The 24,347-nt window shown below is 37.5% G+C and overlaps 1 protein-coding gene across 2 annotated transcripts in view; it reads left to right on the forward strand.

Moving 5' to 3' along the window:
* The window catches only part of MARCHF1 (membrane associated ring-CH-type finger 1), a 250,412-nt gene that overhangs the window by 85,346 nt on the left and 140,719 nt on the right, over window positions 1-24,347 (forward strand). The gene's annotated exons all lie outside the window — the stretch shown is intronic.

Raw genomic sequence — 24,347 nt, forward strand, 5'->3', positions numbered from 1 at the left:
ATTCTCTGTTGTGTCACTTCAGTTTTCCTTAGTATCAGTGGGGGAAAATAATCTAGTGAGGAGTCATCTTTTAACTGCATTTTCCATCTGAAATGAGAACTTCAGTGGGATAAGAGAGCCATGGGTTTTCAGTTAAGTGGGTTTAAGTTTACTGCTTATGCTGGAAAAAGCCACTGGGATGAGGTTTAGGTGATAAAATATCTTGTTAGGCAGCTGAGGAATAGAGGAGGAGGTGAGCAAGAGCCAACTAGGAGAAAGTTTTACAGTCTATGGGATAGAATGTTATTTTAAGGTAAATGACCCTTAAAATACTGAAATCTACAAACTTTTTATTAAAGGATGATATTAGAAAAAGTGGTAATCAGAACAAGATGTGTGCCTCTAGTTTTTGTGAATTTAAAGTTGCAGGCTTTGTTCAAGGTGCTTTGAGACTCATCCTTCTGGGAAACATGGAAATGTTATGTTAAATCCCTTCAGGAAAGGACGCATACAATACTTCCCCCAGCTAACGTTTGGCTAAAGTGGAGATTTTGCTAACTTTGGCAGATGTTCAGTTTCCACTTCAGAAATTTTTTTTTTAGATTTCTTTTATTTTACCCCAAACTGATTCATTGCTGTGATAGAACATGTTTGATACCTAATGTATCTTTGTTACAGTAAGACAAAAATTTCACTGAATTATGTTTGAAGAAAACCAAGGACAAATCAAGAAAATCTTTCAAAGATATTCAGTATAGATTAAATCCATCAGTAAGTGAAAAGGATACAGTTTTCAAATGTGATTGTAGTGGATTTCCCAAGGAATTTGGTGCCAAATCACCTTTGAAATTTAGCAGGTACAAGACTTAACTTATTTAGACTCTTCAGGAAATCCAAAGTCTAATTCCAGTTTGAGGCACTAAATAAGTAGTAGCCAAAGTGGAGGATCTTTAGGTGCAGAATTCAGAAATACTCTTGTAGGAAAGGGCTGATTTTATTGTTTGTGAGTTCTTGTTTTACTTTGCAGCTAGCATGTGTTTCTAATGTGGCTATTAAACTGACACATTATAGTCTAATAGTGGTATTGTCCAAAGCCTTTTTTCATTTCCCCCAGTTCCTTCAATTTTGAAAGTTTTTCACTGCTATATAAAATCTTGTTTTGGTTTTGTTTTGTTACTTTGGAGTAAATACTTCTAAATATCTGTTGGATTTCCCTATGCAGTTTCAAATAGTTTTCTACTGATATATTCAATGGTTTTAAAACATCACCAAAGTATATGCCTAATTACGAAAACCAGTAGTATTGTGCATTGAAGAAACAGGTTTTCCACACACAGTAGCTGGAGTTTGTGTGTTATGGTCTGATATCTGCATATGGCGTCTGCTTTGAGACGGGTGCCACCCATGTGTTTTTGCCACACTGAGTACCTTCATGATAATGAAGGTATATTCCCTGCTTGCAATGTTTATTACTAGAAAATGTCTGTAAGTTTATGCTGTAAATGGTCTTGAAATGTGCAGCTTTTTGTAGTTTCCCACTGAAAAAAGATTTTCTTTAAGGGGAAAAAAAGTTAGACTCAGAATTCAAATACAGATTAGAATATCTTGTTACATCGTTTCTAATCTGTGTATTCAGCCAGTGGCAGTGTGTTTTTAAGGGCGGACCTTTGCTGTGTAAGAAGCATGTGATGCTTGCGTCAAGGCTGTGTGTTTGCTCATGTCTTCAGTAGTAGCTTTTGGAGTTCAGAAGTGGATAGATGGGACTGATTTCACATCTTGGAGGTGGTACAGTGAAATCCTGACTTTCAGAGCTGGGGTATCCATGTTGGTCAAAGACTGAGAAATAGACTTGTGCATGCTAGTTCACATTGCAAGCAATTAATGTACTTCACAGTCCTACAATAAAATAATTTAATACTCTGATTAGCATGTGGAGGCGCAATAAGCCTCATAATTTGTCCTCTTTCCAAGTTTAGCCCTGATACTATGATGATAAGTATCACGTCAGCTATTGGAAAACCACCCTAGTTCTGTAAAGCTGAGCTTTATGATGGTGGGTTTTCTTTTGCGGAGTATAAATGGTGCGTGAACCATTGCTACTGTTTGGAAGTCACTCTTACAGAAGCCTGAATTTCATGGTTCTTCAAGTATCGGGGCGTTGTTGTCTTCTGCTGTCTTCTGAACAGGGATGAATTTTACCTTGTAGTGAACATGTATGGAGAAAACAGTCATAAGTGTTGGGTGTCTTCTGTCCTTTTGTAGCTACTGATTATATTCTGATCAGAGACTTTAAAGGTTTTTATAAATGTTATTTGACACCCCAGACTTCTAGAGAATCTTAGAACTGTTGTGCTATAAAATTTTATGCGATAATTACTAATGTGGCAAGATAGAAACAATATAAAAAACTTTTTATCAGTATGTGATGTGAAGAAAGTGGTTAGCTTTATGGCACAAGGTGGGGGCAGAGTGGGATGGGCTAGTAAATCTTCCTTCAGTCCTGAGAATGAATTTATTAGCTGTTTTTAAGTGGAAGACTGAGAAATCTGACCCTTAGTTAATTTAGTTCATAATAACCTTTTCTGAGTCTTTTAAGAAATGCAGTTATTCAGCAAGAAAAACAAGAAAAATATTTTCTTGTCTAAAAATATTATTGGGAAGGATTATTTCAGAAAGTGTATTGGCCAGCAGTTGTAACTTTTTTCCTGATTGTAAAGTAGCTGTGGAGAAGCTCATCACTTTGAAGTTTGTAGTGGAACTTAAAGGAACTGTAGCTGGTATTGGGTCTTCTCAGGTTGTATTTTCTTCCAGTGCTTAAGTATTGGTGTGCTTATAGAGCAAAGTGCTTTTTGTAGTATCCTTTCATTGCACAGAAGTTCACTATAAAACTTACTACTTTTATGTGGTATTGAAGAGAATTCAGCTTTTTATTGAAGCTTGAAAGAACAGATAAATGTAATAGCACATGGCTTTGGAAGATAAGATTAAGCGTAAAGCATCCAGGCAGAGGTAAGATGAAAGTATAATGAAATTAATATTGTAATGTTGAGAGAGCTGGTAATGGGTAACACAAAGACATTTGGGACTTTTAAATCTGTGGCAGAGTTGTGTTAATTGGGTACGAATATTTAAGATACAAAATCTGCAGAAACACATAGAGAGATTTGCAGTGATTTGCCTGGGTGTTTATGTTGAAAGGCGCTTTTCCTTTAGGAAATAATTTTATTGTCCTTCTCCTGCCGCCCGCAATCTGAATTACCGCTGTTAGATGCCTAGTTCCCTGGAAAAGTAACCAACAAAACAAACCCTGCAAAACCCTTGATTCCTTGATCAATAAGCACTGTGTAAAGAAACTGAGTAATTCTTAGTTCAGTACTCCTTTTAAAAAGATGTTCACGGGCTTGATAGTAACCATTAGATACTTCAGAACAGGAGCTTGAGGGATTTATTTTCTGGATATGGGTCCACCACAGTTTAAAATGAGAGAGATGTATTGTGATAGTAAACGCACAGTATGGCGATGTCTGTCTAAGTGTAATAACTACAGAATTAGGTAAGCATCATAACAACATTATATTTGATTAGAAATTAATATCTTTGTAATAGTTATGCAGCTCTGCTTTTGTTATAATGTCACCTAAAATCTGTGGAAGTATAAGCTTAATATCATTTTTTATCTTGTAGTTTAATAACAATTTGAAACGGGCAAAAACAAAGAAGGATGAAGAAGAATGGGCTTGTGTATGTGTGGGAGAAGGCTACATCACCAATTTGTAAACTTCATTTTCTTTAATCAGGAAAGTATTCCATGTTTGTTAAAAAACCAGCCTTTTCTGATTTCATTAAGCTGCTCAGGCATGTAGAGTTTCAGCCAGGGAATGTGCTTTGTTTTGAACTCAGTCAGCGACCCCTGTGAAAACGTTTAATTAACTTTTTGCCAATGTCAATATAGTTCTATTATACTCAGACGGCAGGATGAGCTCCCTCTGGTGGCTCATTTACTTTGAAGTTCTGTTCTTTGCTTTACTTAAGTATCTGTTTACTCAAGCGAATAAGGCTGCTGACCCCAGGTATCAGTCAGGCTTCATTTCCTTGTGGACTTACTTTATAATTGAAAAACATCAATAATTTTCTTACAGAATGAAACACCAGCATTGAAATTCACAGCGGTTTCAATTTGTTAGCAAAATAAATAAAGATGTATTGAGTAACAAAGTAAGCAAATAAAACTGCATGGCTTCCTTCTAAGTGTAAATCGCACAATAGGTGGGTGGCAGTAATTTAGGAGTGGTACCCACTTATAATAGTGCTTGCTCTTAAACTTAGGAAATATGTGGATGTTAAAAAAAATTATTCAAGAATGCAAAGTCTGTGTTTTTAAAAGATTTTTATCCTGTACCTGAACTGCAGTTTGAGTTAAAATTAATCTTGGTATCAGAATACATTTAAACTATTTCATGGCATTAAAGAGAAGCATGATATATCTTACTTATATAGAGTCGTCTTAAAATTATGAAACCAGGAGACTTTGTGGGTCAAAACCACCAGAAGTTTAAGGGGAATTTGCTACCCCTGTAATGTTAATTTCCACAGATCCTTTCAAACTCCATGCTGTTGTAATTTAATGGGATCCTTATTATACTGGCAATGAACCGTCCTCTCTCTGAAGCAGTGGGAGAAGTTTCAAAGCCAAACAGCATGCGGACTACACATAAGGTTAAAAACTTTGTTCAGTATAAAAGATTTCTTTTATTAAGCTATTTTCAATAAAGCTGATTACAGAATAGAATATTAAAAACTGAGAGAAATTACAGTTCTTGGAACATGCATATTTAGCCAAAAATAAAATTCTGCCCAGGTGTTTTTGAAGGAAAGGAGGAAGAAGGGCTCACTGCAGATGGGAATAGGAGAGAACCAACAGTATTTTAAGCTTATAAGAAAGAGATGTAATAAAAGGGAAAAATAGAGGATAATAAGCAATAGGCACATGTGGAAAGATTAGGAGAAATATAATTTTTTTACTTATATTTTTTGAGTGACTACTCATTTGCATTTTAAAATTAATATCTTGCATTTTTTCGTGTCCATTAAACACTCCAGCAGCTGAAATTCACAAAGCAAATCATGCTTAGCAAACAGGGAAAATCTTATCTAAAAGTAAAAGTAAACTTTCAGTATTCGCACAGATGGACCTGGTTGCAAGATTTTATTTTTGATCACAGATTGTGCATCTGTCTTCATTCTTTGTCAAATAATGATCTAGAGCACAGTTCATATTATAATCTCCAATATAGTGTGCACCTGAGTGTCTGCATTAAAAACAAACTAACTCGGTCTTCCAGTCTAATTATATGTAGCCAGTAACAGAAGCAGGTGGGTTAGCAAATAATAATTTCCTGTTGTGCAGGTTTTTTTAGAACAGTTTCCCACTGTGTCTGAGTTCAGCGTCTCATTGATGTTGGTGATCAGAACTTTGAGAAGTGAAAAGTAATTTTTGAGGAAATTACCAGTGTAGTTTGGTCAGAACTAAGAAGAATTGGAAAGAACTTTTTTGGTGCACCCTGGGACTACGTTTACATTTTTGCAGCTGAGGATAACTGGTATGTTCCAGTCATCCTTCAGTTAAGAAATATTCTGATCCTTCTTATCAGTCTGTGTTCCTGGCTGCTGCCCAACTTTTTTCTCCTGTTCCACCAGTGCCATAGCCGTGCTGTTTGTGCTACTGAACATCATTCTGTTTCTAACACTCTCATCTAGAAGATTGCCCAGGTCTTCCTGTATTGTACCTTGGCCCTCCTCTGTGTTGACTGATAACTTTGAATCTTGGCCAAGATCTTGTTTGTTCTTATAATGCTAGAACTCTTTAAGACTATTGGATTCAAGTTTGCAGTATTTAACCTAAAACTAAGCAAGTGGATTCCACTACTTGCTGCATTTTGACATTTCTATGTAAGGACTGGTAATCACCTTCTCTTAAAGAACTGTTAAAATACCTTTTATGTGTATGTCACTAAGAAGTGGGAAATAATAATGGGAAATAATGGGAAAAATAATGGGAAATAATGCCTTAGGTGGCAATATCTTTATTTACCCGCTACTCTTCAGTACTTTTAGTAAGTAATTTTTTTCTGTAGGAAACAACCAAATAACTCAGTAGCCATTCCCTGAACAGCTAGAGCTGTATTTGAGGTCTGCAGTAGCACATGGACAACAGAGTTTTAATTTTGTGTTGAACTTTTTGCGTTTTGCTGTGGACATGTGCAGCCGGACACTGTGGCATGCAGATTGCTTACACCACTACAAAACCAGGAACATTTTATGAAAAGTTACTGCCTTCATGTTGCTGAGGGTCAGCAATGTTTGTAAGCAGATGTTAGTGTTCATCATGAAGGTAGAAATACCTGAACTGGAGCAGTGATGGGACCTCTTGGCACTTGTGGGAGTAGACAGAAGTTGGGTACTGCAAATCAGAATAAACCTAGTAGGATCCCTGTCTGTGTAGCAAGGAGCTAAGTGTCACTGCAGAATAACTAGTAGTTTCTTTAGTGGATGCTTTAACTGTATAATTAAATTTCTTTTCTAGTGTAAATAGGTTAAATAGATAGTCTGCCCGTTCTATGTAAAAGTTTGTCATTGACTTTTTCTGTTTCCTTTTTAAGATATAGTTACATTTAGACAAAAAATCCAAATTGTCACTCTAACTTGTGAGACAAATGGGCTGTTGAAGCTACTGGCAGTTTGTAGAACCTCTGCACACCTCTTCCCTTGTCCCCTATTTCATGGAGACATTGTCGTGTGATAAGTGAATAAGTGAACCAAGTACACTTGGTTTAATTTAGATAAAATAAACTTAATGCAAACACTGTATTGGAGGCATTCATAAAAGTTTTTGTGTTTAACAATGGAAATCAGAAGTTGTTTTAAATTCTGCTATCTAGAAGATCATGAAGATAACTAGTTTTAACAGCCAGGGACCCATGTTTTATCCAATTTACTACTGTTCTGTCTTTTCATATCTCACTTTCATAAAATCTAAGTTTCATCTAGGTAAAAGTTTATTTGATGCACCAGGCATATTTTAATTTGGTCTCAGCTATTAGTTTTCGATTTTCGAACTTGCTTTTTGACTTGCACCCTTCATGACCTTGGATTTTCAGGTGTTCTAAAAAGTGCTTAGGCAGTGTATCTGAACAGACTATGCAAGCGGCAAACAGGTTCTTCCATGTTTGCACTGACTTATCTTTCAGCCTCTCCATGGAGGAGAGAGAAGACCTGTGCTTACTAATGCTGCTGCTGAAATGATGTTTAATAATGTGCAATATCCTGTGAATGGCAACATAGAGAAAATATCTGAAGACATTAATTTGAAAGTTTTAGTGGGTTTTACTTCCTTAATACACCTATATTCATACTAGACTACGTGGTACTTCTCAGCACTTTATTCAGCTATGAAACTAAAGATGGGCAAAGGGGAAAGCTACCCAAACCCCCGTAGGATCTAATAACATGATGGCTACATTCAAGTCTTTATCAACTCCATACAGCATTTAAAAGGTGACTTCTAATATGATGTCTCACAGCCATTTGTTCTAATTTGTGAAGAAGGCAAATTCTTTTAACCTCTTAAACAACTTTTTGATTTTGCTTTTGATGAGGACTTGCTTGCACAAATTTCTGCCTAAAGCTCTTGCATTCCTGAGGCTCCTCTGTTTGAAGCCGGTCCACTGTGCAGAACAGTATTTAAGAGATACTGGTCCAGAACAACAGGTTCTTTCCCATTCAGAGGAAAGATATTGAAAACTGGTCCATGCTGCTTTGAAATATTTGGGTGCCTTAAAATAATTACTCAATTTTATTTGGCTAAAGATATCTTTCATATTTGCCCTAATTCCATGCCTTTGTACTGCACTAAGTTTAAACTTTTTTTAAAAAACCAAAACCAAACAAACACTGTGAGGGATGGTAGAATATCTATAGGAAATTTTCCTTTATCTAAAATTTCATTTGGTGTGTAAGTTGAGGATGCTATGAAGCCCAAGGGATTGGTTGACATCAGTCTTGTTTGGGCTGCATTAGACAACTGCTGGCTGCATTTTCAGTTTAGGTGTTAGAAGCTTTTGCTAGTTAAAGTGTACATTATCCCAATCAGTAAGTATGCAGTACTGGTATCCAATTCCACAACTGCTGTGACCAGACTTGCTTCTCTGTACCTGATGCAAAAATAAGACAGGCTAAAAGTCACAATGGGTACCCTGCATTGAATTTACTGATATACGTGAGATTTGTGTTGTTATTTTTTTCTCTCAAAACTTTATGTAAGACAGTCACTGCTATTTTAAGAACACTCCATTAATTATTTGTGAGTGAGAGTGGGCTCCTTTCTGACTTATTTTTACAACATATCAAATTTTATACTGATTGTATGTGTGGAGATTGCTTTATTGTGAAATATCTGCAGAAAAGGTAAAACTTGTGTTTAAAGGGTGTTATTAGAAGTTTTTTAATATATTTATATCTGTGTGTGTACATGTGAATAAATAAAGGCCTCTGGATACATGTTGGTAGGTAACCTTAAATTTTAGCTATATGCTGATACAATTTTGCTACCCTGACAGCAAAATTTTATTTAAAATTATAGGCAGGATTCTTTTCTTTAGGACCGGTCTACAAATTCCTTTGAAATCTCTCTTGACAGTACCCCTTACTGTTTGCAGTTGTTATATGCTTTACCCTTTTGTAATTTTGTCATCAGTGCAGGTGAGAGGTGAGAGGCTCAATTGCTTTGATGCCGTTGTTAATATCAGAGGGAAATGGAGTGGATCCTCTGCAGAAATTTTGAGTTACAGATGACGTTGTATTTTACACAAGGCTATATCTAGGATTGCGGTGCATCTGTGTGCAGTAATGGAATGTTATCCAGTCCAACCACTTTTCATAAAACCACATTGTTTTGTTGTGTACTTAAATAAAGTTATGATAAGAATAAGTGAGGTGGTAGAGTTATACTTATTCTTCATCAATTTCTTATTTAGGAAAGTAATATAGATGCTGAAGGTAATACATAAAAGTGACTCTTGAGGATGCAGGAGGTATAGACTAGAGGTCAGGTAAGATGTTTGAAGTATTTGGGAAGCATGTTAATAGGTCTGAAAACATTTATGAGGGTGTAGACTCTCCCCAGTTAGGTAGTAAAGGGCGTGTAGCATATGCAGTATATGTAACTTCTCTGAATTGTTTTTTGAGGACAGTGAAACTCAGGACTGTAGGCTATAGGTCTGTACCTTTTCGTACATTGTGCGTTCATAGGCGCCATATCTTTTTGACAAGTAATGTGGAGTCCAAACTACCAACTTCTAAGCATTTTATGTCCACAGTTTTTTTTTAATCAGTATAGCATTTGGTTTAAAGATCTTATAACCACTACAGTACTTCTTATCTAAAGATGATTTGTATGCTGATTAAAAAAAGAATTAGAATTACCTGTTCCTGATAAAAGACAGTGTAATTTATGTAGAGGAACTTATTGTGTTTTCTGCAATTCAAGAATCTGGCAAAAATTTGGGATTCTGTAAGTGATGTCAGCAAGGCAGAGTGATTATATATAAATATGTCAGTAAACTCGCAGTGCAGTGTTTCCTTGTAATTGTGTCACAAAGGGGTTGTGTCACTGTTTTTCATTCTCTTGTTACTTCACCATGGTTGGACCATTAACCATAGCGGATCAGATTCTCTTCTTACAGTGCAGTAGGCTTGTGTAAGCGGGAGTGGTGAGAAGAGCATTTGCTTTATATTAAATTAGAATAAAAACATTGTGTGTGCATGTAGGATTAGAGTTCTGATCACTTTCTGTTGTCCGATTCTTCTGGAATTGCTTTCAGGGATGGTTTGTACAGTGAGTGTCCATGCCCTGAGTGTGAGAGAGGACATAGTAGCCTCTGAGCCGAGGGTGGAGGTGATAGACAAAGAGGCTGCACGTGTTGCAGGCTGGAGTGGAAACACAGGATGCAGTCACAGCTGGGGAGCGGACCTATGTTGTGAAACACCAGGAAAACAGTTTATTTTGTCTTGATTACCTTCATGGTCACCAGGGTCTGATTAAGGAGAGAGTACTGGGTGACTAAAAATTAAGTTGGATCCTTTGCCTTCTCTGAATTGGGATTAGTAGCACATCAAACCACAGGCAAAAAGGAGGTTACTTTTCTGTAGCTACTTGCGTCAAGAACAGTCGATTATATTTCTGTAACTTAAATCAGTTACTAATGGCCCACCCAACACATAGCTCTCTTCTCTGACACATCATTCTCACCTGCTCCAGGTCACCAATTCTCTTCTGTTATTGTCATCCCCTTTTAAGGCTGAAACCCCATCGAGCTGCTCCGCACGGCAGCTCCATACTCCGCTGGCGCAGCTGTCATGCTGTCCTTCGGGTCAGGCATGGAACCGAAATGCTGGCTCTTTGGGTGGTACATTTGCTGGAATTAGCGTTGTTTAAATAGAATATCGCAGGTTGATCGCCAAGGGAAATGAGTGGAATTTAACACATTTTCTAAGTAGTGTGTGTGTATATATACAAAAATATGTATTTTATATGTATTTTAGTATATATAGTATATAAAATAACTTTTACACCTTTATAGAATTTTAATAGAATAAAGGTGATTTATAGCTGAGTAAGCAGAGTTAAGATCTGGTTCAGCAAAGGAGAGAAGAACAGAGCTCTGACAGAAGTTTAGATATTGAATCTACCTGAAGCTTATCTTGGGCTTGCACTTTTCATCCTCTGCTCCCTCTTTCATAAGGGGGCTGTGTTCAGCTCCCGATGGCCGCTCTGAGACGTAGTAGGAAGCGACCGAAGGGAACATAGAAGCCTGCAAATCATTCTCTATATGTTACGAAGTACTTTGGGACTCTGGGAGCTAAAAACACACTGAAAATTGAAATCAATAGTTTTGTTGTTTCTGCAAGATGTGCTCTGATGTACTGCTGTTCTGAGATCATGGGTATATGAACACCTGTGCAAAAGCTTTACGGTTTATAATTTTATATAGAAAACTTGAAAAAAACGAAGAGGGAACACTGAACAACTGAAGTGTGGGACAGAAAAATAATCCCAACCTCACCTCTACTGCTGACTCTTATGGTGTGCTTTTGGATACGCTCCCATCTTCCAACAGCTTTGTTACCATGAAGCAGTGGTGCTCTCCATATCTCTAGGTATAGCAGTATGGGGCTTGATTGTTTTGTGACTTGTTTCAGCACTCGGGGTGGGAAGAGCCATGTTCAGCATATGTAGTACGTACATATGTACTATATGTACAGAGAGGGCAATCGCATGTTAATTTGAAGTCTCAGTATGGTGAAGAAATGTAATTAGTGAAACAGTTAAGCAGAATGCGAGCGTGGACTTACTTAATGGTAAAGTATACACTTTGCTTTGGACCAGGGTTTTTTTGTTATATACTTTTAATGGCGTAGTTTCACGGTGGGTGAAAAAAGGACCACAAGACTTCATCATTTTAAAAAGGACTAAGCACATCACACCCTTTAAGGTCTTTATTCTGGCTAACTAAAATACACACAGATGGGATTAAAGAGATTACTGGTTAACCTAGAAACCTCTGACTTGAATCTCAAGTTCAGACAATTTAAAGTGCAGAATTATTAGTGCAGTATCAAGGGGTAAGTTGACTTTTTAAGCTTAACTAGATATAGAAACACACACCATGGGAAAACTCCATTTCAATACCTCAAAACCACTATGTTTCTGTCAGTGTTTTTATCAAAGAGGTAACTGATTACCATGATAAAGTAGAGCCAGGTTTAAGGATTCTTAATCTGGTTGTTCCTCAGAGGAAGGAAAAGAGTTTATCGGTAGCTTTAAAACTTTCTGTTATACTAATAAGGAATTTCCTTTACAGTATAGTTTAAGATTAATAGTCATACTTTACCAGTCTGATATATGGCACTTCTTGTCTTTGAATACTGCTAGGTTAAATTTTTGGGTTACAGCTGTCTTGGTAAGCAGGATATTGTAATTTTTTTCCTGATCTATATACAAAAATCAGAAAAATTTCCCTGTGTACACTGGAAGCTGTTTAAACTCAGTTTCAAACTAATTTTGAAATATCAGAGCGTAAAGATGGAATAAACATGTAAAATAATAAACTAAATAATAAACTAAAAATGTGTAAAGGAACTGTGTAAAGGGCAGTAGGCTTAATTTCATTCTTAGTAAATCTATTTCATGACTCTGGATATATATAAAAAATATAATGTAAAAACATAAAAATGTGCACACATACACACGTGTCTTGCAGCATCTCTAGACCCCTAGTACAGATTAGGATTCTTTGTTAACGCATTTGATAAACCTTTATGTTAGAGTGTTGTCAGTATACCTTAGTTTAAACTACTGATGTAAAGCTGGGATGGCAGCGTGAACCAGATCCCAGTTTATCTCTGGTTAATCTCTTGTAAACTCTGTTAACTCAGACTGAGAAATAGTAACTAAAGTAGTGGAGTACTGAATCGACAGTATTTTAAATCCTCCCCACATGCCTTTGTAAGAGAATCCAGGCTGTATATAATGCCATTATTTTTTGTTAGAATTCTAAGTGGATCTGTATACAGCTGGAAATAAAGATTATTTATTTCAGGGCCTGAATAATAATTTTTGGTTTTTAATTGACAATATATTAAAACGTTGGGTGCTCTGCTTTGGTTTTTTTGTGTGTGTGGTTTTTTTTTTTTTCCTGCTTTCATTCCTGTATTATTTATACAGTGCTAAGAATTTGACTCTGATCTAATTATCTCTTTAGTATTTTTTTGTCAAAATCAGTTTTGCTTGCATTCATAATATTTATCAAGAATAATAAATATCCTACATAAGTGTAAATGTTAAGAGTTTCCTTTCTTCATATACATTTTTGTAATACAGCACCTGGGATATTCTTCTATTGTTTTGCATTTTAGGGGGAGGGGAGATGGTGAAACAGTTTTTCTGGGCATTTTGCTTCCTGTAACTGAGAGAACAGAAGCTGTTGGGTGGGGGAAGCTCACGTAAATGACATCTTCAGAGTGCGTGTGACTACAGTAAAGACACGTGTGTGTCTGTCTGTGGCTTGTCCTGCTGAGCTTGCCTCTGGTGATATCTTGGGAAAAGATGAGTGCAGCAAAGGGTTAACTTTTTACTATCAACCTCAGAAAGGCACATTTGCAATCCCTCCCAGTCTTGTCTTCCTTTTTACACCTCATTCGCTCACTGCTGCTCTTCACTTCACGGCAGATCCTTTGACCTAAGCAGATTACTGTAGGCGCATGAAGGACACAGCAAGCTATCTGTGCTTTTAAAGGAGGAGATTTTGGCTCCAAAATAGGACACTAAGCTTTTCAGCCTTATGCTGCTTTACCTATTCAGCATGAGGTGGTGTCTCTGGGTGTTTAGTGGACTCCTGTGGAATCGGATGGGAAACAAAAGCAGAAGTGCCAGCCGCTGCAAATGTGGGAGCCTGTGCCATTAGAGGGAAGCGATTGCTAATAAGGGCCTGCGAGACCCGGGTTTCCTTGGTTTCCATGACAGTTATTAGGTAACACAGAAATTGAATTGTCTCCCACAATGCTCTTGGGGTATAGGGGGGCAAGGGGGTGCTCCAGGGACACAGCAGAGGAGTTATGACTTGCAGCAACTCATCGCTCTAAGCATGTGAAACTCTGGATTATTGTGCCTTACTTCTTTCTTTGCTCGTTCTCGTTTGTGTTTGCAATTTGCTCTGCTTTGCTTTACTTTTTTTTTTGATGGAAGACCCTGGCATATGCTACACGGTTTCTCAAATAATATTTTCCCCTTTTTATTTAGAGCTGAGCTTGGCAAAGCAAGGATATGAACAATTATACAGGTGGGCTACTCAGGGGGAGTGAAGATTTAAGGCATCCAAACAGGTATTGGCAACCTGCAGCACTGTAAAAATGCCCCTCCAACAGATTTCTGTAGTTCCAGCGCGGGAGACTGCCAGCAATGGGAGAAGCTCAATGGGCAGAAACAAAGAGAAGAGCAAGGAAGTCGAGGTAAGAGGAAGGTTTCGATTTGCTACAGTAGGACGAGTCTGCCTTTGGTAGCCAGTGTGTTTGGCTGCTCAGCAGGATGCGGAGTGCCGTAGCGTTACACAGTATGCATGGGTGCAGCATGCTTTAGCACGCTGAAGCGATCTCCTCTGATAACATCTCAGCATTACAGCAAAAAGGAGGGTATTTGGGGGGGGGGGGGGGGGGGAAGGAAGTTGCAAACTATTAGGGGGTTTTAACGTTTTTACTTAAATGCATGCAGTCTGCTAGTCCTGACAGTCATTGTTCCTTATAAGCTGTCAAGTAGCAGTTTCTTTATAATAGGTTGGATGAAAAAGTAGTTTTAATACAATCCTATCTCTGTTTAAAAACAACAGAGATACCACGGTAGAGCGTGTCTTTCTAATATGCATGTCTTATTCGTAGCAAACATAGGCATGAGCTCTATAACTTACTCTCTATTATCCATTAAAAGGCATCGGTGTTTAGCTTTTTTTATCCCTTGATCAACTTTCTTTGATTCATCAACATATAAAAATGTTCACTAAATCAGTAAATACTGAATCCTGTTGTTTTCCAGCTAAGAAGAAACTGTAGGTTCATATTATATTAATGGTTAGAACAAAAAAATACAGAAAATCTTTGCAATTCTAATGGTGTTTTTGCCTGTAGGAATCTCTTTTGCTATGTATGCATTAAACATGCAAGACAAAAAATAAAAAAGCACTCCTTCCCATCCCAAAACAAAAGTAATCTGTTTAGAGATGTAACAGTAAATGTACATAAGATAGACATCTGCTTTTTACAAGCGTGTTTCTCATCTCTGTGTTTTTCTGTTCCCTTTTGCTGTAATAAGGAACTATTGGGAAACAAACGTGATGTTTCTTAAGTATTTTCTAAGACTGTGTGACAAACTGCATCCCTGAAAGAAGTGTGTTAACTTTCTTTTTGCAGTTTGTGTGACACATTTTTCAGGAAGCTAAGTTCAGCAGATGATTGGTACTCATAACAGGTCTGTGTGATTGTGGAAAAGTATTGGTAAGCTTGCAGGCTGCTTTTTTTTAAGATGACTTTTTGCTCAATATTTGGCTTTGGCAAGTTCACTGAATGTGATTATTCTGTTTTTGGTTTGAGCACCTATGTATAAGCAGCGTCCTTCCCTGGAAGTAGTCTCCAGTTGCTTACTGGTAGCACTGTTGTCAGAGCCCATAATGTCTAGAGATTTGTGTTCTGAAATGGAAAACACTTGCTGTAGTTTGTTTTTATTCTACCATTGACTGGTTAAAGGTGAAAGTTCAGGTGGAAACTAAACTAGTCTTTGTATTAAGACTCAAGATGTGAAAAGCAGAATTATATAATGTTACCTAGCTTAAAATTGCTCTCTGGCATTCTTGTTTCAATCTGATTATTAGAGTTAACTGGAGAATACATGCAACACTGACATAGGTGTCAGATAAGTGTGATAGTTATTTTAGGGTGATGGTGGGAAGTGTGGAGCTTCTGAATTGTAAGAAGTCTCGTGCTTTTCTAGGGTTTTTTCTTATGAGGGCTGGGTTGCATCACTTCCACAAGACATGTCAGAAATCAAAGTCTTCTCTTGTATCTCAGAAAAAGTCTTTTCTTGAGAATTGTGGAAGTTATATGCCATAAGAGAGCAAAGTGGCTGGGATAATTAAGTTGATGAAATTTTCCTTCTAATACTAGTATTAACCCCCCCCCCCCCAAAAAAAACAAAACAACAAACCAAAAACAAAACAACCCAGCACCAAAAAACTCCCAACCAAACTTAAAGTACATGCCGCTCATTTCAATATATTTGCCAAACTGCCCTGTGCTGGGCAGAGCCTGATCATCCTGCTCGAATATCTGGTCATCCCTGCAGGCTTACGGCTGTGCTTTATACAGCGTGAAAACTCCCTAATGCTGTTGATGGAGATCATACATCAATCGGTAAAGACCAACGTTTTTTACATAATATCTACAGCTTATGTAAATTAGGATGATGCTCAAGTTTGTCTTGTGGGTATAATTTGGGAATAGCAAACCAGCCTTTTTATTGTCCAGGCAGAGTTTGCCCAGGCTTATGTAGGGGAAATTTCCTTGCTTGGAGTCAGTGTTTCTATCTGTGGTGGTGAGGGACTTGTGGGTTCAGGGTATCCACTGATAGTTTCTGCCAGTACCTGCTTCCTTTTGCCTTCCCAATAGCAGGCGTTTTGAGGTGAAAGCTAAATAAAGTAGTTCAATGGGCTTCCTAGAGCAGTGAGAACATCAAGCTGGTTCAGGAAGACATGAAAAAATGAAATGTCTGAAAGGTCTTCCAGTTACCAGGAAAACAATTGTTAGGATTGTATGCCAAATTCTGTTATTGCTAGAGAATTTTACATGGTGTTCTTACAACAGCATTAAAATTTATAAAGAAGAGTTCATCTTCTGTCTAATTGCGGGCCTTGCTGCAGTGAACTATTTTCAAGTTTACAGTGCATTACGTAAATGTGGCTGACTTAAGTACCTCAGCTGCATATGATTCATGATGCAACTCATTCTGAAGTGCTTCTCCGATGATAGATGCTCATAGGTATGCTTTATCTGAAGGTTTTAGCATGTATCTATGCACACGTACAGATGATTGCCAAATATTGGTTTGTTTTTAAGAATACTCTTAAGTGAGGTATTAATTATGAGCCACAAGTGCCCATAATGGACATCTGACCAATGTTAGGAGACCTGATAAAAATGACTAGAGGGAACTTTTTAAGGCAATCTTCCTATACAGTATCTTTTGCAGGAGCAAAAACTTTTGTGCAGTCTATCTATTCCTGTAATTTTGGGGTGATTGGCATCAATAATTAGCAGAACTTGTATCTAAGAATGGATTTCGCATCATATTTGACTGTAGAGCTTCTTTGAGTGTAGTCTGAAGATGAGGTAGTTTTTTTCCTATAACGAAACAATGAAAATGCTTAGGTGTTTTATACGCTGTTGCAGCAGCTCTGCACTACGTTACCATATGCAAGTACAGTCTTCCGCTGGTTTGTTTCACTGATTTTTAGGAAGGCTTAACAGTCATTGTGATGCTACTTGTTTTGCCCAAAACAGTTAAGTGAAGAAGCTGTCTGTCTTCCTTATTCTTGTAGTAATGCTGTTGGAAAAGGTTGTTGCAGAAATGAAGACAAAAATCTAGAGTATAGGGTGCTGCATTCCCATGTGTTGTGGACTTTTTTGATATTCAGTAGCGAATTCAGCTTACCTCAATATTTGAGAAAAATCATCAGTTTACAGTGAAATGTGTAATTGTGTTTCTGTGATGGAGAAAACACTTGGGTGTCGGTTTTCAGAAGAGTTTAATAGAACTGTTGTTCAAAGTGAATTAATTCAGGAACCTAAAAGTCAAATTATGTCATCAAGACTCCAAATCTGTTATGTTTTTGAAAACGTAGACTTCAGTGCCTTGAGACCAGTGCCATATTAATATATGTCACCCATTTTATATGTACATAATATTTAGAGTTATGCTGAATTTCTGGTTAATTTTCTCTACTATGATAAAAAAAGGCTAAAGAAGTGTATATGATTTCTGAAGAATATGGTTGATGAAATGCCTGCCTGGGCTGATAATTTTAGTATTTGTTTGTGAACATACACTGTGATGTTCATAAAGTAGACTCTGTTTAGATTGCCTTGTGTACGGGCATAGAATATTACTCTTAAGTGGGTTAAGTACAGAAAGACATTTTCGTACAGTAGAGGAAATTGGACGAGGCAACTGAGTGAAGCTTAGCAAAAATACTAACTACCACTAACCTAGAATTCACAAGGGTCAGAGAATAAACTGCCATGACTAGTGTGGAAAACCAGACTTGACCATTGTATTCTCAGAGTGGTAGGAGCGCATTTATAAAAGACATCAGTAAATGTCATGATATGGCAAAGGATATACTCCTTGTTGCCAGACTAAATTTGTAGGCACTATACCTTTTCATCTTAACCATTATTTTCAAAATGTAGTACTGGAAATTTTACATGCTGCTTTTAAAAGGACTAGCACAATGAACTCTTGTCCATGAGAAGTAAAATATAGGTGGTCTTATCTGAGTGTAATCATTTCAGAGTATAAGATATTTTAATAAAGAAGGCAGTGACAGGCACGAGTCAATCTTGATTTGGTTACCTTGCAAGAACTTTAATTAAAAGAAAAGGGGAAGGAAAAAAAAAGGCCTTTGGACCTCTGATTTGGCTTTTGGACACATTTGTTTGGTAGTATGACTGTTGACGCAAAACCAAACCCAATATCCTAAAGTTGTTACAAAATTTTTTATTCTCTAGTTACTATTAACAAGTAATGAATTTGTCATGTTATTGTTGCTTTTCGTTTTGATTCTTTGCTCATAACTTAGTGGTAAATGGTTTTCTACTTAACACCTATTACATTTGTATAGTCTTAATATATTTTGTTGTTCTGGCAGAGGCGATGATGGATATTATTTTCCTTCACAGAACTTCATAGAATGTCATGAGATGCAAGGAAGAATTTTCTTTTTCTCCAACACATACAAAAAATAAGTGCTGCTGCATTAGTTTTTGAGTCTACCTGCTTAAGTGTCTTTCTCTTTTCCCATCAGATCCTCACCGTAATGTTTATCATACTTTGGCATGAAATTTAATTCTACATACTGCACAATTCTGCTGTGAAAGAAACACTGGAGCTCTGTTCTTCAGCAGTGTTTTCATGTTCTGCCATTTCAAAGGCAGTGAGACAGCAAGGGATCTGCAATTTTTGAGGCTTTAAATGTTATCAAGGAAATAACTTTGACATTTCTGGAGAAAGTATGGAGGATTAGACTTGAACTTGGTGGTTTTGCTGTATAGTTGGTACCTTTAAAAAATAATTTGAATGTCTTGCTCAAAATTATGTGTGCCCATTTATTGTGAAGAACACGCTTTTTTTTTTTGTAAGCAGATCTTCCCTTCAAGTCAGAATCAAGACTGAAACCTAATGGTTATTTCAAATGCCCCATTAGAGTAGCTGCTAATGTTTATTTTAAATGCCAGACTAGAGTAACTGCTAGCATTTACCTTAAAGCTTGTAAATAGTTTAGGAGACATTGATGTGCTTTTTAAGGGAGGAGGCAGTAGCTGAATGTTCCTGATGGGAATGAATTGTTTTACATTTACGTACGTTATCTCACTTGTTACTTGCTTAACTTTAAATAGATGTAATGATAGATGAAATACTTTCAAAGGCATACACTTTCTCATGTGCTACAAAGAAAGTAGTACTTATACATTTCTATTAAATTATTTTCATGGCACTTGTGAAGTACATAGAGATATTTGAAATGTGTATAATTAATTGCGCTGGTTTTTACTGGGGTAGAGTTAATTTTCTTCGTAGAAGCTACTCTGGGGCTATGTTTTGGCTTTGCACTGGAAACAGTGTTGATAACACAGGGATGTTTTCGTTATTGCTGAGCAGCGCTCACACAGGGTCAAGGCCTTTTCTGCTCCTCACCCCACCCCTCCAGTGAGTGGGCTGGGGGTGCACAAGGAGTTGGGAGGGGACACAGCTGGGACAGCTGACCCCAACTGACCAGAGGGATATTCCATACCATGTGATGTCATGCCTAGCATATAAATCTGGGGGAAAAAGAAGACAGGGGGAGGGCACGTTTCTCTTCCCAAGTAACCATTAGGTGTGATGGAGCCCTGCTTTCCTGGAGATGGCTGAGCACCTGCCTGCCCATGGGAAGTGAAGTAGTGAATTAATTCCTTGTTTGCTTTGCTTGTGTGCGTGGCTTTTGCTTTACCTATTAAACTGTCTTTTTCTCAACCCATGAGTTTTCTCACTTTTACTCTTCTGATCCCACTGGGACTGGGGGTGAGCGAGTGGCTGCGCTTAGTTGCCAGCTGGGGTTAAACCACAACATTAATGAAAAAAGGTAGAGGTTTTACATGTCCGTTTATGTTGTTTTATTGCCGTACAACCTTAAGTCAAGCAATGTATTACATTTTTCTTTTTTAAATAGGGAGGCACAATATTTTGTGTAGCTAAATTTATTAGTGTCTTTGGTCACTTTACCAAAACGTGAAATTAGAGTAACTCCTGATACGTGAAAATGTCACTTACACCAGTGCTAATAAAATAGCAGGTATTTCTTCTCTGGATGGCTTGAGGCGTGTGATGCAAGGAATAAAAGCCTTAGAATGTCAGGAAATTGATGAAATAATTCTTCAGCTAGATAGCAGATGTTTGTGATTTTGTTGCTGATTATCTTAAATTCTCTTCTAAAAAGTTTCTTAGGAATAATTTAACAGATAAATAGACGTGGTCATGTGTTACCTAACACACAGGTGGATTTTTTTTTTTCAGGAAGTGTAAGGATGTTTGTTTTCAAGTATAGCTGCCTGAAGAGAGTCATGTAATTGCAGTCTTTTTAGGAGGTATAATTTTTTATTCAACAAGAGATGTGGGGGTGGGAGTATAGGGAGGGGGAGCTCTAGCATATGAATCAGATTACTGATGTACTTTGACACATACTGCTTTTTCTTCATAGTTTGTCTTAATGTAAAGCTGATGTTGGACATAATGTTACATACAATATATGACAAATTCTCTAATCCTATATGTTGTCAGTATTGTATGGTATTTCTCAAAAGATGCGGGATATTGTTCTTCTTTTCTTGACACAACAATGGTTTGGACTTCTATGCTATATTTGCATGGAAATCCACGTGCATCTGCAGTTATAAGACACTGCTTCCTGGTGAAGTTTTTTCTGTAATTTTGTGATGATAGATTGCTGTTCTGTTTAATGGTTGAAGTACTCCCAAAGTATAGCTGTAAGTCAGTCTGCGGTGTGCTTAGTTTTGTTTAAGATGCTTTAGAAAGTGAAATTCTTCATCAGTTAGTCTTCTGACTCTTGTTTGCGAACTGTGATTATTTTGATCTGCCATGTGAGTCTTACGACAGGTGGTTTCATGACAATGAGAGAAATGGGAAGTGTTACCTAATTCAGGCTAGGTTTGTTCTAATACTTTTGGATCCTTGTTCCTTTTTCATATTCCTGTGAATAACAAACATTACTCTGCTACCAGTAAGAAAATAAGAGACTGCTTGCTGTGCTTTTATTAGCATGCTGTAGGATAATGCCAATTCTTTACAGGCTGCTTTTCCTGATAAGATTACGGGAAGGCTACTGGCTGCGTAGTATGATTGTCAGGCTTGTTATGAAAAGATGATGGTAAAAGCATATTTCACCAACCTGAGTTGCCGTGTATTGACTATGTGTCAAATAGCAGTATTGATTTTTAAAATTGGTCTTTTTACTGATAAAGGATTTCACAGAATCATTGAATCATAGAATATCCTGAGCTGGAAGGGACCTGCAAGGGTCATCACATCCAACTCCTGTCCCTGCATAGGATGGGATTTGAAGCTTAAGATTCCGTATCTCGGTAGTCGTCTTCCTCTTTATGTTTCTAGCCAATGCCTACAATCTGCTGGCACACGTCTTCTGATGCTGCTGAATCTTCACTACAAGTCCCATGAAGGAAGCTTTTATAATTCCTTTTATTTCTGGAATTCCCAGTTCCAATAAATTGAAGGGTTGGACTTGTGTGTTTATTTTCCCTCTCCTACTCCAAAATGGTTCTGAGTTTAAAATAGTAGGCTTCAGATATAATTTCATTTCAATTTCCTTCTAATTTTAGTCTGAGACTTTACAGAGGAAGCATTGCCAGGTTAAAAGTTATTGTAAAATTTTCCAGCTAAATTAAAAAAGTTAAATTTAAGAACAAGTACAAAACCCCAACAAACCAAAACCACACACGCAAAAATTTCCATCTTCTTAAATTAGTGGTTGTTTCTTGTCTTCAGCTATAACCTTCCATGGCTTGCTTAGTTTCATGACTTAGGTCCCGAATTAGCCTGAAGCAGTGTCTGTAATTGGGACACATTGAGAATGTGTTGTAGTGCCTGAACCTTGTAGTTAAATGGGGATGATCTGGAACTGGAAACAATTCTGGAAGCTGAAAAACCGATTATTTGCTCTAGGTACCTTTCACAATGACTTCCATTACGAACAGTGCTCTGTGAACCATTCTCTCTGTTGCAGATGCTTTTCTTCTGGGGGCTGACATGTTGCAAATAGAGTTCAGGTGAAAGTTATCTAAGGCAGAATTTTGTCATCAGCAAAGCCTGTGTTCTAAGACTCGTTTTAGAGAAGTAGTCTCAAATATAGACAGCGTTTTTAAAAGCAGCTTCTATACTGACATCTACCCCAACAAATTTTGTTCTGATTCAAGACCACTCTCAGGCATTGAAATCTGGTTGATTGCAACTATTCAATTAGTTAAGAAGCAACATCATACAGGCTCAAATTGCTTGAGTATACCGCCAGCTTCGCAAAACTTGTGATGCTGGCCCTACAGGTGTATCCAGTTTTGTCTGAATCTAACTATCTGAGTAAAAAAATTTTCAGGGAAAAATGTCTATGTATTCAGGTACATAGCTCACACATAGAATTATATAAAATTATTATTTAGAGTAATATTTAATTCTTCATAACAATGAACAAAATAATACTGAATTTGGCCTTAATTTTTTTTTGCTAAGGCAAAGCAAACTTCCCCAGCCTGAAGGTCGTTCTCCAAGACACTTTGAATGTAGCTCATTCTTATTGTGAAAGTGAAAATTTCTCTTCCGTATAGCGCAGGCAACAGTTTCAGCCTATATAAATCAGCTTTGGGTGGGGAAGGGTGTTCATTACGCCTGACTTCAGTGAATCGCTATAAGCGTGTTAGAAACACAGTTCTAGCTGACACATGTGCACACCTCAGAAGCTCCTCGGATGACGTGAAACGTGTTTATTCTCCTTTTTTCAAAACGAGGCGGCCGTTGTGGCTCCGCCGACCGCCCGGGCTGCCGAGCGCGGCGGGCCGCGTTTCAGCACGAGGGACAGCGCCCGGGGGCCGTCCCAGCCCCGCCCTTCCTCTGCCCTCGGGGAACAAGTTTTGTAACATACGCACATTTCTTATCTCCTATTTAATATGTACATTTGTATGCTTATTATTTTGGGGTTGTCTTCCTTGATTTTTTTATTATTTTTGATAAGAAAAGCAAGATTATGTATTGGGGAGCGGAATTTGACAGTGTAACCTTATTTTTAATGAGAATGTTTCATGTTCTAGGGTGGGATGATTTAAGTTTAATAATAAGATGGAGGAAGGTTCTCAGGCTACTTTGAAGTATTAGTAGATCTCTCTGCTCTTCTCCTAGGCTTTGAACACACAAGAGTCATGACACTATTTCCCCATCAGGGCCATCTTCTTTAACTGTGGCAGCAGTAACAGTGTGCAGCATTTTCTTGTTCAGAATGTGTTCCTTAACTGTATTGGAATGTTGTGGAATAAACCTTTTCAGTCAATAGCATGAAGTGTGTACCTTCATTTAGCTCACTTACTAGCCAAATTTGTCCAGCTATGTAGTCATAGGATTATGTGAATATTGAAGGATGAGACTGTTTTAGCAACAATAGTAAGAAAACTGTCTCTGGGTGCAAGTAGATGAATTGTCTGGATCCATTGACATGTGATCCAAAGAAAACCTTTTTTTAGTTTACTTGCTGGATGTATGTGAGATTACAGCTGAACTTTACAGTGCTGTCATGCTGAAACATTTTAAAGTAGTTATGGTAATATCTCATTGATTTTAAAGAAGTGTTTGTCTTATCAGAGATATTTGCTCTCTAGCGGAATCCAGATAAAAACCCCCACACGTGCTGCCCTCTGTCATTTCTCTTAAAGAAGCTCTTGCAGAGCCTTAAAAAGAGACTTCTCCACTCTGTGTTCTGTCATTACTGCAGTAGCCTTTTGCACAGGCTTGTTGGTTTGTGAGGGGGTAAAGGGGATATACCTAACACTTTACCCTGTTATGACGCGCTATGGTTCTGGGCAAGAAATTGGAAACCTTCATTTCGCTGCAGGATGTAAATGTCAAGTACCTGGTGCAAGAACACAATGAAGTGGGGGGAAGGGACAGACAGCAGTACTGTGTTAATATTTCTCAGTTTTAACGACTTTGAGTATATTACTTCTGTTTACTTCAGAGAGTCCCTTTCTTTATCTTTGAGAGAAAAATAAAATGCTTGGTAGCACTCCCAGTCATCTGACTTCTCCAGTGGTAGGCAAGACTAATGTAGTGCAAATGGTTAATTGGACAAACCTTATGAAAATAGTGCATTTTGTTGGTGAAATGCACTCTGTTGGTGTGCTTGCCTTTTTGCAGCAAATGGTGCAGTGCAGACCAAGAT

The sequence above is a fragment of the Phalacrocorax carbo genome, chromosome 4 (genome assembly GCF_963921805.1).
Source record: "Phalacrocorax carbo chromosome 4, bPhaCar2.1, whole genome shotgun sequence".
Taxonomy (NCBI): Eukaryota; Metazoa; Chordata; class Aves; order Suliformes; family Phalacrocoracidae; genus Phalacrocorax; species Phalacrocorax carbo.